At 33.7% G+C, this 14,590-nt stretch overlaps 1 protein-coding gene across 1 annotated transcript in view; it reads left to right on the top strand.

Moving 5' to 3' along the window:
• MAGI2 (membrane associated guanylate kinase, WW and PDZ domain containing 2) overlaps positions 1-14,590 on the top strand; it is a 966,486-nt gene that overhangs the window by 160,600 nt on the left and 791,296 nt on the right. The window lies entirely within an intron of this gene.

Raw genomic sequence — 14,590 nt, 5'->3', positions numbered from 1 at the left:
ATTTCTGATGTACAGAGACATAGATCACAGATATTTCTAATGGTATATGTTTATCTTTAGCACAAGATCCCTTAACTAAGGTAACTTCCTTTTTTATACCTCAGATCATTCCCAAAGAGTTGGTATAACTGATAGTTATCAGTAGCTTATTTGACATATTTTGTCTTAATGAGGTCAGTTCATCAGTAGATTTTGACAAAGGCTAAAACCAGTAGCAGATAATTATTCACATATATGAACTAGGGTCTACCCTGAAAAATAACTAATAACCCTTTATTAACTAATGATCTTTTGTTCTTATGAATTTTTATTTTATCAAGACTAGCCACTTTAGCTTACAGAGTACTTATTTATGGGCATTTATAAGCTTTCTTCTTAGGTTATGATCTTCACAAAAAGATAATCCACTTCTAAGCCATATCTATATCCCTAAGACATCTAAAATAGCTCCTAGCATGTAGTAGGTACTCAACAAATGAATTAATTGTATAAATTATGAGAGGTCTTTTAAGTGGTAGATTATATTTTAATTTTATTTTTAATTCTGTTAAGCACAGATAGTTATAAGATTCTAAAATTGATTTTTTTTCTATTTTAATTTACCTATAATCTTTCAGTGATAGTAATATCAACCATCAACAACAGAAAAGGTATTCCAACAAAAGGTTTTAAATGAGGATTCTTGAGGAATTGCAAGGGTGGTGTGGGATGGGTTAGGGGTTCAATTTATATATAAGGCTCATCTGGGGAGGTTTACTTGGATTTTCCAAACTCCTCTTCTCGCCTTTCCTATCAGATGCATACTAATATATGCATTTGGAAAGAGCTACACTTCAGCCCACTGAGTTTCTTTACTTTCCTGATCCATTGTTGATAGAAATACTCCCTATCATTCAAGTGAAGGAAGAATGTTGAGAGACTCTCTTGCAAATTGTGTCCAAACAGCTGATTTATTTTTGCAGAGTTATCATTAGTTCTAGGTGGCAGTTTAATAAACAGTAGTTACTATGACAAATAAGCTGAATGAATTTTAGCAAACTATCACTGCCAAAGAAGAATGTCTTAGAGCATAGTAATCAGTCAAGAGCTTTTTTACCATGTTCTCTTGGTAACATCAATGTTATCTTCACAAGATAAACCATTCCTTGAGCAATAAACATTATCTGTTACAATTAAAAGGTGATAAACTGGGAACCAAGAGAGTGCAGCCAACTGTAAGCATGAAGACAGCCACACTGTTTGCATTCTCTATTTCTCATAAAGACTTGCTGGCCGCCCACACATCTGACATGACTAGAACACATGAACAGTGTGTTGAAAATTGCAGTGTATTAAGCCTAAGAAACAATGTGGAAGTAAAACCAAATTTTGTCCATTTCCTAAAAGTTATATTGGTTCACAGCTTGTCTCCAATGTTTTTTCTTTTTCCTTTTCCATATTGTATGGTTAATAGTGCCCTTGGTGTTTGTGCAAACTTTTTCCTTTTCATGGTCTGATTGACATGACTTCCCCATGTTCACTGGGGCATAGTATTGCAAATGAAAATGATACCGGTACCTTGTCAAAATGGTATATTATATTAAAGAATATTGTTTTCCAGTACTTCAGAAACCTAAAAGGCACTGAATGTTAAATAAGACTTGTTGTTAACAATTCAGTGATATTTTGTATTGCTTGTGACATGGGGAACTTGACCTAAAATTTTACTCGCAGAAGTATCTTTGCCATGTTTTGTTGCTTTTCCATAATCTCTTTCTATGTCTCAAAATCCACATTGCCCTTCTGAACACCTCCAAATGAGGTCACCTCCACTCTGACCTGATCCATTCTTAAATGTCAGCCAAAATGCTTTACCAAATTAGTTTTTTCCCGTATGGATATTACACCTATTGCAATGTAAGAAATTATAACTGAGGTCTAGGTCGAAAATAGGCTCTAGGAAAGATATTTACACTCAATACTTAACAGGTTGATCAAAGATTTTTCTATTTGTTCCCTTTGACATTTCACATTAGTATGATATTTTTCTCCAGATATCCATAGCAATTTCCCATATGAGTAGTTGACAGCAATATAAGCCTTATGTTTTATTTTGCATCCTTTAGTTATACTGTTATTTTTTCTCTTACAGTATTTAAATACTTTGGGGATTGTTCAACAATATATTAGAATGATTTAAAAGCCGACATAACTTTATATCATCTTAAAGCCTTAGGCTGAGAGGGGAGTATTAATTGCTATGCTGTGTTTAGAGCTGACCTCCTCTCCCTCACAGTTTATTAAAATGATAGAACTACTGTTGTTCCTTTCTCTAAAATGGAGATAAATCTTGGTAAGAGAGAGAAGTTGAGATTCTGACCCAGTGTAACCAGAGTCATTTTAGCAGATGGCCCAGTAATTAGATTAGTAAAATTCAAATATTAAACTACTGCTTTCTAATTGTGTTCATAGGATAATTCTCATTTGACTTTCGTAGACTCACTGTTGATAGAAATCTCTTCTTTTAGGGAATAGAAGATGATGCTACTGAAATAACTGTATGCCAGACTTCAGTTTATAGTTAAGACACTGAATTTCCAGGGGAATGCATGTTTCTTGCAAGTGAAGGTATTTATAGATAGGCACCTTGGATATTCTACTAAGCTCCTTACTCTGAAGCAATGGAAACTATACCTCAGAGCATTTTAAAAACATTTATTTTGGAGGCACCTGGGTGGCTCAGTTGAGTGTCCAACTTTAGCTCAGGTCATGATCTCATGGTTCTTGAGTTTGAGTTCTGAATTGGGCTGCTCTCAGCAGAGTCTGCTTTGGATCCTCTCTCTCCCTCTTTCTCAAAAATAAATAAACATTTAAAAAATATATTTATTTTCTTGACTGAGTGATTGGTTTCCAATTATTTTTATCAGCTAGAGTTTCTCCTTTCTTGGAGATACCATCTCTATTTGTTCCTACTTTGCTCATCATAGATAACACACGTGTGTAGCCAATTGAAGAATGGATTGTAGAAGGATTATCATTTTGGCTGTTTATGTTTATTGAGATACAATTCATATACCATGAAACCCACTCCTTTAAAGTGTACAAACCTGCGATTTTTACTAATTTACACTGTTTTGCAGCCATCACCAATTTCTAATGCCAGAATGTTATCATAACCCCTGCTAAACAAATCCTGAATCCATTACCAGTCATTTCTCATTCCTTCCACTCCTCTGTCCTGGAAGTGACTAATCTGCTTTGTCTATGAGTTTGACTATTGTAGACATCTCATATAAATGAAGTCGTAAGATAGATGGCTTTTTGTGAGTACTTCTTTCACTCAGCTTTTTTCATTTAATGTTTTCAAGATTCATCTATGTTGTAGCACATATCAATACTTCAATCTCTCTTATAGTTGAAGTGGATCCCATTGTATTGATACACCCTACTTTGTTTATACATTCATAATTTGATGGTCATTTGGATCATTTCCAATTTTTGGCTATTAATGAGTAATAGTGCTAGGAACATTCACATGCAAGTTTTTGTGTGGACATATGTCTTCTATTCTCTGGGGTATATACCTAGGACTGAATAGATTGATTATTCTTATACACCAGTTTTAAATGGAAAACTAAACAAATTATCTTTCAATATTTATATCATTATTGGAAGAGTATAATTAACTCACCATTTCATTAGAGAGGCAATAGCCCCTCAGGTCACCTTTTCAGGATTTGTGAATAAGTACCTGAAAAACTTATTTCCAATCTGTTTTCCCTTTAAAGACAGAAAATAATTTGAAATTAGAGGTGTGTGTGATTGATTGTATGTCTGTGTATAAATATCTTTTTAGTCCTCTATGTCATTTCTTGTGTATTTTATTTTATTTTTTTTTCATGGGCTGTAGTCACTACTAAACCAAAAAGAAAATATTCAAAGACCAAGTGTGTGAGAGAAGAAAGTTGCCTGCAAAATCTGTATTTCTTACATAGGAGTACAAAAACCACCCATAGAAATACTCATTCAAAGACAATATTAGATTGCTATGTATTAAACTATTTTCTCCATGCTATAGATTTTAGTCATTAAAACAAAATTGGAAAAGCACTTAAGAAGGCTGAATAATAAATTATCTCTCCTTAATTACAATGCATAAAAATATAATAAACTAATATTTTCAGAGAATATTTAATAACATATGCTAAGGCACACAATATGATATTGAATATAATAGAACACCACACTCTATAAAAAACAAATTGCATAATGGCTTTTTCCCAATTTTATAAAATATATGTATATATACAAACAATAAATATATTTCAAAATGCTAAGTGGTTATACTTAGTAGCTTTTACATTTTTTAATATGCTTTATTTAGTTTTCTAAATTTTATAGAATTATTATGATTCACAAATATAATTAGAAAAAAAACTATAATTTAAGTTGTTCTTTTTCTGCTTGTTATCAGCACAACCAGTCAACTCAACAAAACCTGTTTCATTTTCAAGAAAGTATCAACTGACTCTACCATTCAGATGTATACAGATGACAGATCTACTAGGGATTGTTTTAGATATTAATGACATAATATAGGGATATCCAACTATGTAGTAAAGGACGGAATGCTATATTCGAAATCAGAGCCTCTGGTTGCTAAAATATATCATCTAGTGATTCTCAACCAGACTTTTGGTTATCATAGTTTGGGGTACTAGGAGTTTTAAATGGCTTCTAGTGGGCAGGGACCAAGGATACAGCTCATTATTCCATGATGCATAGGATAGCCCCTTATAGCAAAGAGTTATTGGCCTCACAATTTACCAAAGTTGAGTAACCCTAATGTAGATAATCTGTATATTTAACAATCAGTCACTTCATTAACTTAGATGCCTTAAATGGGCAAGTCATTAAATACCGAAAAGCTTTTCTTAGACTCAGAATTTAAAAATGTAATCTTCAATCTAAAGTTGATACCTTTGTATAAGTTCATATTATAAATTTTGCAGTTAAGTAAGTACATTATACTAAGATTATAGCTAGTATTGTTTAAAGTTTCTATGATAAAAAAATGGGCTCAAGGATTTGGCACTCACTATTGTTTAATGAAAAATTTATTCTGAAATTACTTCTGAAAAATAGCATTTCTGAACTTCAGTTTCTTATTGATACTATAAGAATATAGGTTTTTTTTTATTAAGGTAATGGCATAAATCTGATTTATTACACATCTACCAGAGGTTTTATATGGAAATTATATTCACAGAGCTATTCTGATATATTGTTTAATGAAAAACATGGCTATATCTTCAAGGCTCTTTGTTGTGTTAAAAAATGACATAAACAAACTGAATACTAGTAAGTATATAAAAATTTATTTTCAGAAAAGATATAAGCACTATGAAAGTATTACTAAAAATTGTTTACTGTATGGAATTAAGATGACTGAATAAAAAATAACACAGTCAGAATTTTATGTGAACCATAACTAGAACATTGAAACTTATTGAACATGAGTTAGAGAAGTAAATTATTCTTATGTGATAGCTAGTCTCTGCAAAGAATGGACTTGGCTTAATTCTTTAGCTTCATCTTAGACAACAGTTCCCTTTACTCTCTGAGCTTTCACCCGCTTATCCTCTCAGGTGTGGAAGTGGTGACCTCATCAAAGCACAGGTCTTTTCCACAATGGAGCCTTTTCTCATGCTGTGTGCTCTTTGCATGACCATATTCTGCTCATCATGTTTGAAAAAACAACTCTGAACTCTGTCACCTCTCTATTTATACAGATTCCCCTCTGTCATTCTCCTCTCAGTGTAATTGTTTCTCTTTCATAATGCTTGTAATTTTGTGATGATTTATTATTTGTTTAGTTTTTTTGTCTGTCTCTGACACCTGAAGAGGGAGTTTTGTCCATTCTGCTCACTGTGGTTCACCTACTGTGCAGAAAAGGGTGGCCCAGTGAGAATGACTGAATAATTTTGGAAAAGAGAGTCGAAGAATATTTTTAAGAATCTATCATGTGCTGTGTGTTAAGCTGTGTGTTGATGGTTTTATTAGTTAAAGGGAAACAGACTAGTCTTTTCCTCCATGAGACTGAGAGTATAATGAGGGAAATTGCCAGGGATTCTGCCTTAGGTGCGGTACAGGGTTTGGAAAAATACATAAGAGGGGTTAGTAGAGTGCTCAGAGAAGGATGAAATAATTAACTCAAAGGATGAATAGAAGTTTGCCAGATAAAGAAAGGGTGAAGAATGTTCCAGGCAGAGGATATTCCTCAAGATAGCCATTGAGACTAACTGCATGGAATTGCCATGTATTCTCATGTTGAATACAGGAAACATAGGTGCATATTCTGGGCATATCTTTTACATTTAGTTTTGTGGAATGTAAATTTGGACATTTAGATAGTGATATTCACTTGCAAGTTGAGTGCTCCCTTGACTAAAGAGAGCCGTCTACACTGGGTGTGTGGGGTTGAGGAGTGTCAAAGTACAGAGATGGGAATTACAAGCATAAGGAAGGATGAGATCTCTCAGAGACAGCATGCTAACTGAGAGTAAATAGGGGTGAGCCATGAAAAAGGTACCAGCAAAGATGGAGGTAAAAGGAAACCAAGAGAGAAAAGCACTGATAAAGCTGAGATTGAGGACAGTTTGCAGGGCCAATGAGTGGTGAACCATGGCAGCCACCTAGGGCTAGAGGCCACATGCCTGAGAGACATTGCTCATGATAGTGTCGATTAGACACTTACAAGTCAATATGATCATTAAGAGGGCAATTTCATTTTAGCGTTGGAGGCAGAATTTCAGATGTAATGGTAGGATAAAGGACTAACAAATATGAAACTAGAGCCAGCGATGGGGCACCTGGGTGGCTCAGTTGGTTAAGTGTCTGACTTCAGTTCAGGTCATGAACTGGGTCTGTTCAGGTCTGTGAGTTCAAACCCCACATTGGGCACTGTGCTGACAGCTCAGAGCTGAGAGCCTGCTTCGGATTCTGTGTCTCTCTTTCTGTCTGTGTCTCTTTCTGTCTGCCTTCTCCCACTCATGCTTGCTCTCTCTCTCTCTCTTTCTTTCAAAAATAAATATAAACTTTAAAAAAAGAAGAAGAAGCTGGAGCCAGCGAGTATAGGTAATTTCTTCAAAGGTTGGTTGTGAGAGAGACTGAGTGGAGAAGTCAGTTATGTAGGGTCATAGAGGATTATTTTCAAATTGGAGGAAAAAGTATGCCTTTGTGTTGGTGGCAGAGCCAGTGAAAATTGAGAAGTTAAAAATGTAGGGGGAATGGAGGGCATAATGAATGCAGTGAGGTCTCAAAGGATGCAGTTAAGTGCTTGACAAATTTCATAATGTATTCACATAGGTTAATTTGTTAAATGCTTACAATAACATTTTCACATAGATCTTATTACTTTTTTCTGTACAAATGTTAAAAATGAGATTCAGAAAGTTTTAGTAATTTGCCCAAGAGCACACAGCTAATAAATGTTAAAAGTGAGATTAGAAATCTTGTAGGTTTGTTTCTAAATCTCGTGTTCTTTTTCCACTAAATGATACAGACAAGTGAACTTCTCAAGCCTCTGTTCTCTGAAGCTGGTAACATTCATTTACAAATTAGAGCACGCTGATGTCCAGAAGAGAAACTGTCTTGGCTTATTTTAAGATACAGATTTCACTGTTTGCTCTTAAATAAGAAACTAGATATTAATAGCTGAAAAAATTTCTCTAAAGATTGAATCATAGTATAGGCTCTAATTAAAGTGACTCAGCAGACTGGCAGTGGCAGTGTCACCTGGGCGCTTGTTAGGAATGCACATTCATAGGCCCACTTCAGACTTGCTGAATCAAAATTTCTGAGAGTGGGATCAAGGGATCTGGATTTTAACCAGCACTCTAGGTGTCTCTGAGATGCAGTAAAGCTTGAGGAGCTCTCATGGCTTCAGCAGACATAGTTTACAACACAAGACTATTCATCTGAAAGCACTTTATTTAGAAAAGCAATTATATACTTAAATAAAGATTTAACTGAATGAAATTGAAACAAAACTAACATGTAGGAGCATCAGTACTATCAGAATATTATATGTTGAAAGGTATCCTGGACTAATTTATATTGGGCAATTCCCACATGGTAAACATTAGGGGACCACTTTGAATTGATATGCACACTTAAAATGTTATGAACACCTAAAGTATTAAAAATAAATAGAGTGAATGAAACAAATGGAATTGCAACTTAAAGTCACTAATTAAACTTCCGAGAAACCATCAGTTTATTCTGGAATTGAAAGACATTAGCTGGCATATAAAAATTATAGCAGCACTAAAAGGAAGTTGTCCCTATGTTCAGAGTTAGCGATATCTTTGGTAATTGTGGCATAAGCTAGTTTAAGTTTCTGAAGTAGACTGGACTCTCTAGAGTATTTTTGTGTCTTCCATATTCTTTGTCAGTGAGCAGATAATAGGTCTGCAGATTTAAGTTGACTATGAACTATATTATAGCATTACATTCTTAATTATTTGGCCATTCTTAGAAAATGAATGTACAACACAGTTATAATATTTAGCATTACCAAGATTTTAAAGGAAACACAATTCAGCTAAAGTCAAATGCACTAAAATAGCTGTGCCAACAAGCATGCTTTCAATAAGCCTTGTTAGACATGTCCCTCTAGCTATTCTACATTTCTTATTTTAATCATTTTCATTTAAACTTTAAAGTCTTATTATAATATTGTACTATGCCCCAAATGCATATCATTTTTCTAGTCTCCACCTTTGCTTTCTTTTTTTTATGCTTCTATTTTCATCACTTCTCTCCATCCTCTCCTCCCACTCTGTCACTTTTTCATCTCCTGCTCTACATTATTCCCTTTTCCTCCTTTACTTTCTTTTCCATTTTTGCACAAAAAGAATTTCAGATGATTTTTAAAGTATATAACCATAAGACAAGAGGTGTTAATAATATGCTTGCAACAATAAATATTAGAAAGTTGGGGTCCCTAGGTAGCTCAGTTGATTAAGCGTCTGACCCTTTTTCATTTTTATTTTTTTAATGTTTTATTTATTTCTTAGAGAGACAGAGAGACAGCGTGAGCAGAGGAGGGTCAGAGAGAGAGAGAGACAGAATCTGAAACAGGCTCCAGGCTCTGAGCTAGCTGTCAGCACAGAGCCCGATGAGGGGCTCGAACCCACAAATGTGAGATTATGACCTGAGCCGAAGTCAGACGCTTAACCGACTGAGTCACCCAGGTGCCCCAGCATCTGACTCTTGATGCTTATATATTATATTACGTAACTATATATGTAATTAAAAAAGAAAACAGCATTTATACAAATATTATAACACTTTAAATAGAATCTGCTTCTCATGTAAACAGTGCTTCAATGNATGAGGGGCTCGAACCCACAAATGTGAGATTATGACCTGAGCCGAAGTCAGACGCTTAACCGACTGAGTCACCCAGGTGCCCCAGCATCTGACTCTTGATGCTTATATATTATATTACGTAACTATATATGTAATTAAAAAAGAAAACAGCATTTATACAAATATTATAACACCTTAGAATCTGCTTCTCATGTAAACAGTGCTTCAATAATTCTATTTGTATTATGATTCTGATTACTTTTTATCATTTTATTTCTAGTCTTTCTGGAGTAACACTTTTAAAAGAAAAAAAATCATTATACAATACATCTTAGGGTGTTCATGAACTACATCAGAAAAAATGTATTTTGTACATTTAAATATAGATGGCCAACATTTGAAAATGAGCAGTTGCTATAAACATTAACAGTACATATCACTAAGATAGGTTTCACAATTTAGGAATCAGATACTAATACACATGGATATATAATATTTTTATTTTTATCAATTATTTTAGTCATAATATTTTGGAAAGAAAAATAGAAGAAGAAAATAAATGACTTGCTGAATTCGACTAAGCAACTAATATAACAGGTGCAGGACAGTTACCCTGTATCACCAACATTCAGCCTCCAGTTAACCTGATCCTGATTGAATGATTCTATAAGGAATGGTGGTAACTATCAAATATATGCAATGTTCAAATTTCTAAAATTTATAACTGCTTCTTAGGATTTATACATATAAATGTTATCCCCAAGGGGTAGCCAAATAGGTAATTTAAAATAAAGGTGGGCATTTCAATTCAATTGACTAGATCCACCACAGACCATTATTTTGAACAAATTCTTACAGCAAGTGTTACCCATTCATAATTCCTAGGTCAAGTTTCAGGAAAAAATGGAGGCTGTGAAGACCCATGAGAAGGGTGAACCTACAATGTCAGGGACACCTAAGTTATGTAGTAGGTAAATTATTGGAAAAAAAAAAAAGTGTATGTGCCCAGATGAAAGCCTGCAATCCTGAAGTAGTTGTTTCTATTTTTGTTTTTTCTAATGACTCTTTTTGAGATGTTGAGTTCTTATTTAGGTGATGTTTCCAAAAGTCACTTTATTAGTAAAGCACTTTAAATGGAACATATTTTAGATTTCAGAGAAACTAGAATGGTCATTCTTCTTGTAAGAAAAATCAAGGAAGTGGTAATATAAAATGAAGAATTTTTAAAATTATAAAATTCAGTCTACAAGATTGATTGGAATTTTTTGTAACTTGAATTCATTGTAATATTTAAGTTAAAAACATATTTTAAATTTAAAATATTAGGCAACATGCCACCAAAGCTAAAGAAATGTTTACTTGTGAAGAAGAAAGAACAAATAAAAATGGGAAAAGGAACTGAATAGACATTTTTCCAAAGAAGATTTACAGATGGCCAACAGACACATGAAAATATGCTCAATATCACTAATCAGAGAAGCAAATTAAAGCCACAAAGAGACATTACTTTACACCTTTCAGAGTGGCTAAACTCAAAACCACTAGAAATAATAAAGTGTTGGCAAGAATGTGAAGAAAAAGGTCCACATCCTGATTGTGTTGTTTGGCCCAAACACTTAATTTGTGTCTCAACTATAAAATAGAAATAAGAACAATGTCCAACTCATGTGTTAATCTGGAAGAATTAAGTGAATTTATGTATGGGAAAGCCTATGATAAGCTATACTCATTTTTCTTCTGATTTCTATTCATGTGAACTTCTCTACTCAATCTTCTCTATCAGTAAGCATTGATAATAACTCAGCAAGAATTTCAGTTGTTATTACATGCATGAGTTAATAATGATCTATAGTCTTGCATAATCATGAAGAAAGGAGAACTGGATACAACTTCTAAGAAAAATACTTGTAGAGCTTTAAGTAAGCTGGAAATGCTGATTTCATGGGCATCAGCATGAGGAGTTTAGCACCTTAAGTGCTTGAAGGTAAAGCATTTAGGGTGTAGAGGATGAGTGATAAGGACATTGCCAGGTCAGCTTAGGCACTAGGAGCCTAGAAAATACCAAAATAATCACTTTGAAGCATTTATTAGTAGGAATCTCTTCATTCATTCATTTACATGGAAGTAAGTTGAAAAATAGATGTAGTGGCTCCAAAGGAAGAGACATTATCAGTAGTATGTGAGAAAAAGTATACTGAAATACTGTTATGGCTGTATAAATTATTTATTTTTACTTTTGATTTCTATTCATATAATTTCTCTACTCATGTCTTCTCTATCAATAAGTATTAATAACAACTCAATGTACAAATTAAAAATAATAACTCAAATTTTAAGAAACTGATCTTAATTTAATTCCATTGTAGGGAGGAAAAATAATGTTGGAATTTTTTGATAGAGTGACATAACATATAGTCAAGTCTGGCCTACCAGGACAGCACTGGATAAGAGCGGAAAAACCCAGGTCAAGTTCCAGCTTTCTCACTAACTTATTTCATAGCTTTAGACAAGTTCCTTGACTTCCATGTGCCTCAGGGGTTTTTGAGGTTTTTTGTTTGTTTTTACTTTTTGTTTCATTTTGTTGTTTTTTTGTTTTGTTTTGTTTTCTCTTCTGTAAAGAAGGTGAGGGCAGAAGGGAGCAAATGGAATTCACTTGCATTGTACTGGAAATGTAGCCTGCCTCTGAATTTATACTGATTGTGTGCTATAAGAATTAGTTACCAACATATCTATTAAAAACTGAATTAGTTACCAACATATCTATTAAAAACACTGATTTCTGCTGATAGGATGGCTATCAAAAGAATGAAAATTCTATGGATTATCCATTGCTTATTCTCTTACCATATTGCAATGATTTCTTATTAGGAAACACTGAAACCACAATAAGGAGAAAAATCAAGATTTGTGACTACTGCTGCTTTGTTGAGAGAAGTCTATTATGTGGCTGGGAAGAGAATAACCAAACTGACCAATAACCAACACCTTCCTAAGAAAAAAGCAATTACAATTTTCTGCTCTATGGCTCAGACTAATAAATATTTGTCTTCTGGTGATAGGAAATTATTTCTGTAAATAAAATGGAATTATAAATATTTCTGATGATATCTTTAAAATGATAAAAAATGTATTTATACTAACTACTATTTTGAATAGCAAGGAGTATTTCACAAAATATTACCTTCACAGCAGGTGATTAGTTTGACACCCTTCTAACCTAGCATTGAATAGGCTTTTATAAGCATGAGAGAAGAAAATTTTATTCCACCTTTGTTAGATGAATTTTACAAACCAAGAGAATTTTTTACAACATCTATATCCGGGGACTTCCAAAATGCCAGAGTCATGGCCATAAAGCAAACTGCAAGGGCAATATTAAGTATATTATATTCCCCCTCGTCTTGTATAGTGTGTGATCGGTTTCGCCACAGGAACCTTAATTCCAGGAAGCAGTTCATATGAATTTTACTCTAACATACTTATCTATAAGAATGCCATGTTACTTCATTTTTTCCAAGTTAGAAAAAAATAATACCAAATCCTTTTTTTGCCTGGGTGGTGAGAAATTGAATTTCAGTCATTTTGATGGAAGTTTTCCCACTCCAAGGCACTAGTCCCCCATTTCCTGTTCTCTGCCTTCCCCTTTCCTCCAATACTTGTTGCCCCTCCTAGAGACAGTCTGCTATGGAAATGGCTTTTGCTGCCCACAAGACTTACCAAAAGACCTAGTTTCCCTTGGGTTCTTAGCTCAAGGCCCATTTTCTCTCCTTATTGAGGAGGGGGTTTCACATTTTCCTCCTGCCACTTTCATCCTGTCACCCTTAGAGAGCATGCTAAGCTCTCTTTCCTGAATGTGAAGAATGATATTCTATTTACTGTCAGCTTTTCTTTCCATTGTCTTCTTAACACTTTTATGATTTGGCAGCATCCTATGCAACCTCACATGCTTTTCACAGGGAAAAGATTTGTTTCGTGAGATAAATATTTCTGTTTTTTTCTGACTGTGGGAGAGTAATGTTTTCCTTTTGAGTCAACACCTAGGATACTAACTTGGAGGCTCAAATTCATTGCTACTTCCTATTATTATAGGATTAAAGCAATGTATCTTCACATGCTGCATGCTATATCAATTTATTAATTAATATAGCAATAGAGAAACTATAGTAAAATACCACTTCATACCCACCAGGATGGCTATAGTAAAAAAATACTAATAACAAGTATTGGTGGAGATTAGGAGAAACTAGAACCTTCATGCAATGCTGACAAGAAAGTAAAATGGGGCAACCATTTTGGAAAGTAGTATAGTGCTTTCTCAAAAAGTTAAACACAGAGTTGCTTATATAACCATGCAACTCCACTTCTTAGTATATACCTAAGATAAATAAAAACATATGTTCACATAAAAACTTGGATACAAATGTTCACAATATCCTACAAGTGTAACAAGCCAAATCTCCATCACCTGATGGCAAAAACAGTGTTGTGTGTCCATGAAATGGAATATTATTTAGTGATAAAAAGAAATGAAGAACTAATGCATGCTACAACATAGATGAACCTTGAAAACATTTTGGTAAATGAGAGAAGCCAGACACAAAAGTCCACATATTATCTGATTCCATTTATGTGGAATTTATAGAATAGGAAGATCTACAGGGACAAAAAGTAGATAGATGGATGCCTAGTGCTAAGGGAGACGTTTGATTGGAGAGAGAAAACTTAGAGGTGTCAGGTTTCAGTTTAGAGTGCTTAAAGTGTTCTAGAATTATCTAGTCTTTGATGGTGGCTGCCCAAAATTGTAAATATATATACAAATAACTGAACTATACACTTTAAAAGCATATATGTTATGATACACTAATTATTTCTCTATTTTTAAAAAGCATGGAAAGTGGAGGTAAATAGTCATGTCCCTATTGTCCAGGAGTTGTAAATTTAATTTGAATTTAAGTTGAATTTTTAAAAATAAGAGATATTATAATTTTTATCCACAGTAGGTGAGAGGATTTTTGGCTGGGACTAGAGAAAAAAAAAAAAGAAAAGAAAAAAAAAACTTTTACTTTTCCATTCCAATCATTATTCAGTACATAATCAAAGATAACAGAATTATTCTTAATAGTTAGAACTGATTTTTTTTTTCTCAAAATCTTCCATTTCAGAATTCTGATAGGAAGCAGATGATACTCTCAAATTTGGATTTTAGGCCGGGATATTGCAGAACCCTGAGGTTCTT

Source organism: Crocuta crocuta, unplaced genomic scaffold, assembly GCF_008692635.1.
Source record: "Crocuta crocuta isolate KB4526 unplaced genomic scaffold, BGI_CrCroc_1.0 scaffold396, whole genome shotgun sequence".
NCBI classification, from domain to species: domain Eukaryota; kingdom Metazoa; phylum Chordata; class Mammalia; order Carnivora; family Hyaenidae; genus Crocuta; species Crocuta crocuta.
Note: the sequence above shows the minus strand (reverse complement) of the source record. Positions and strands in the feature narration are given on the sequence as shown.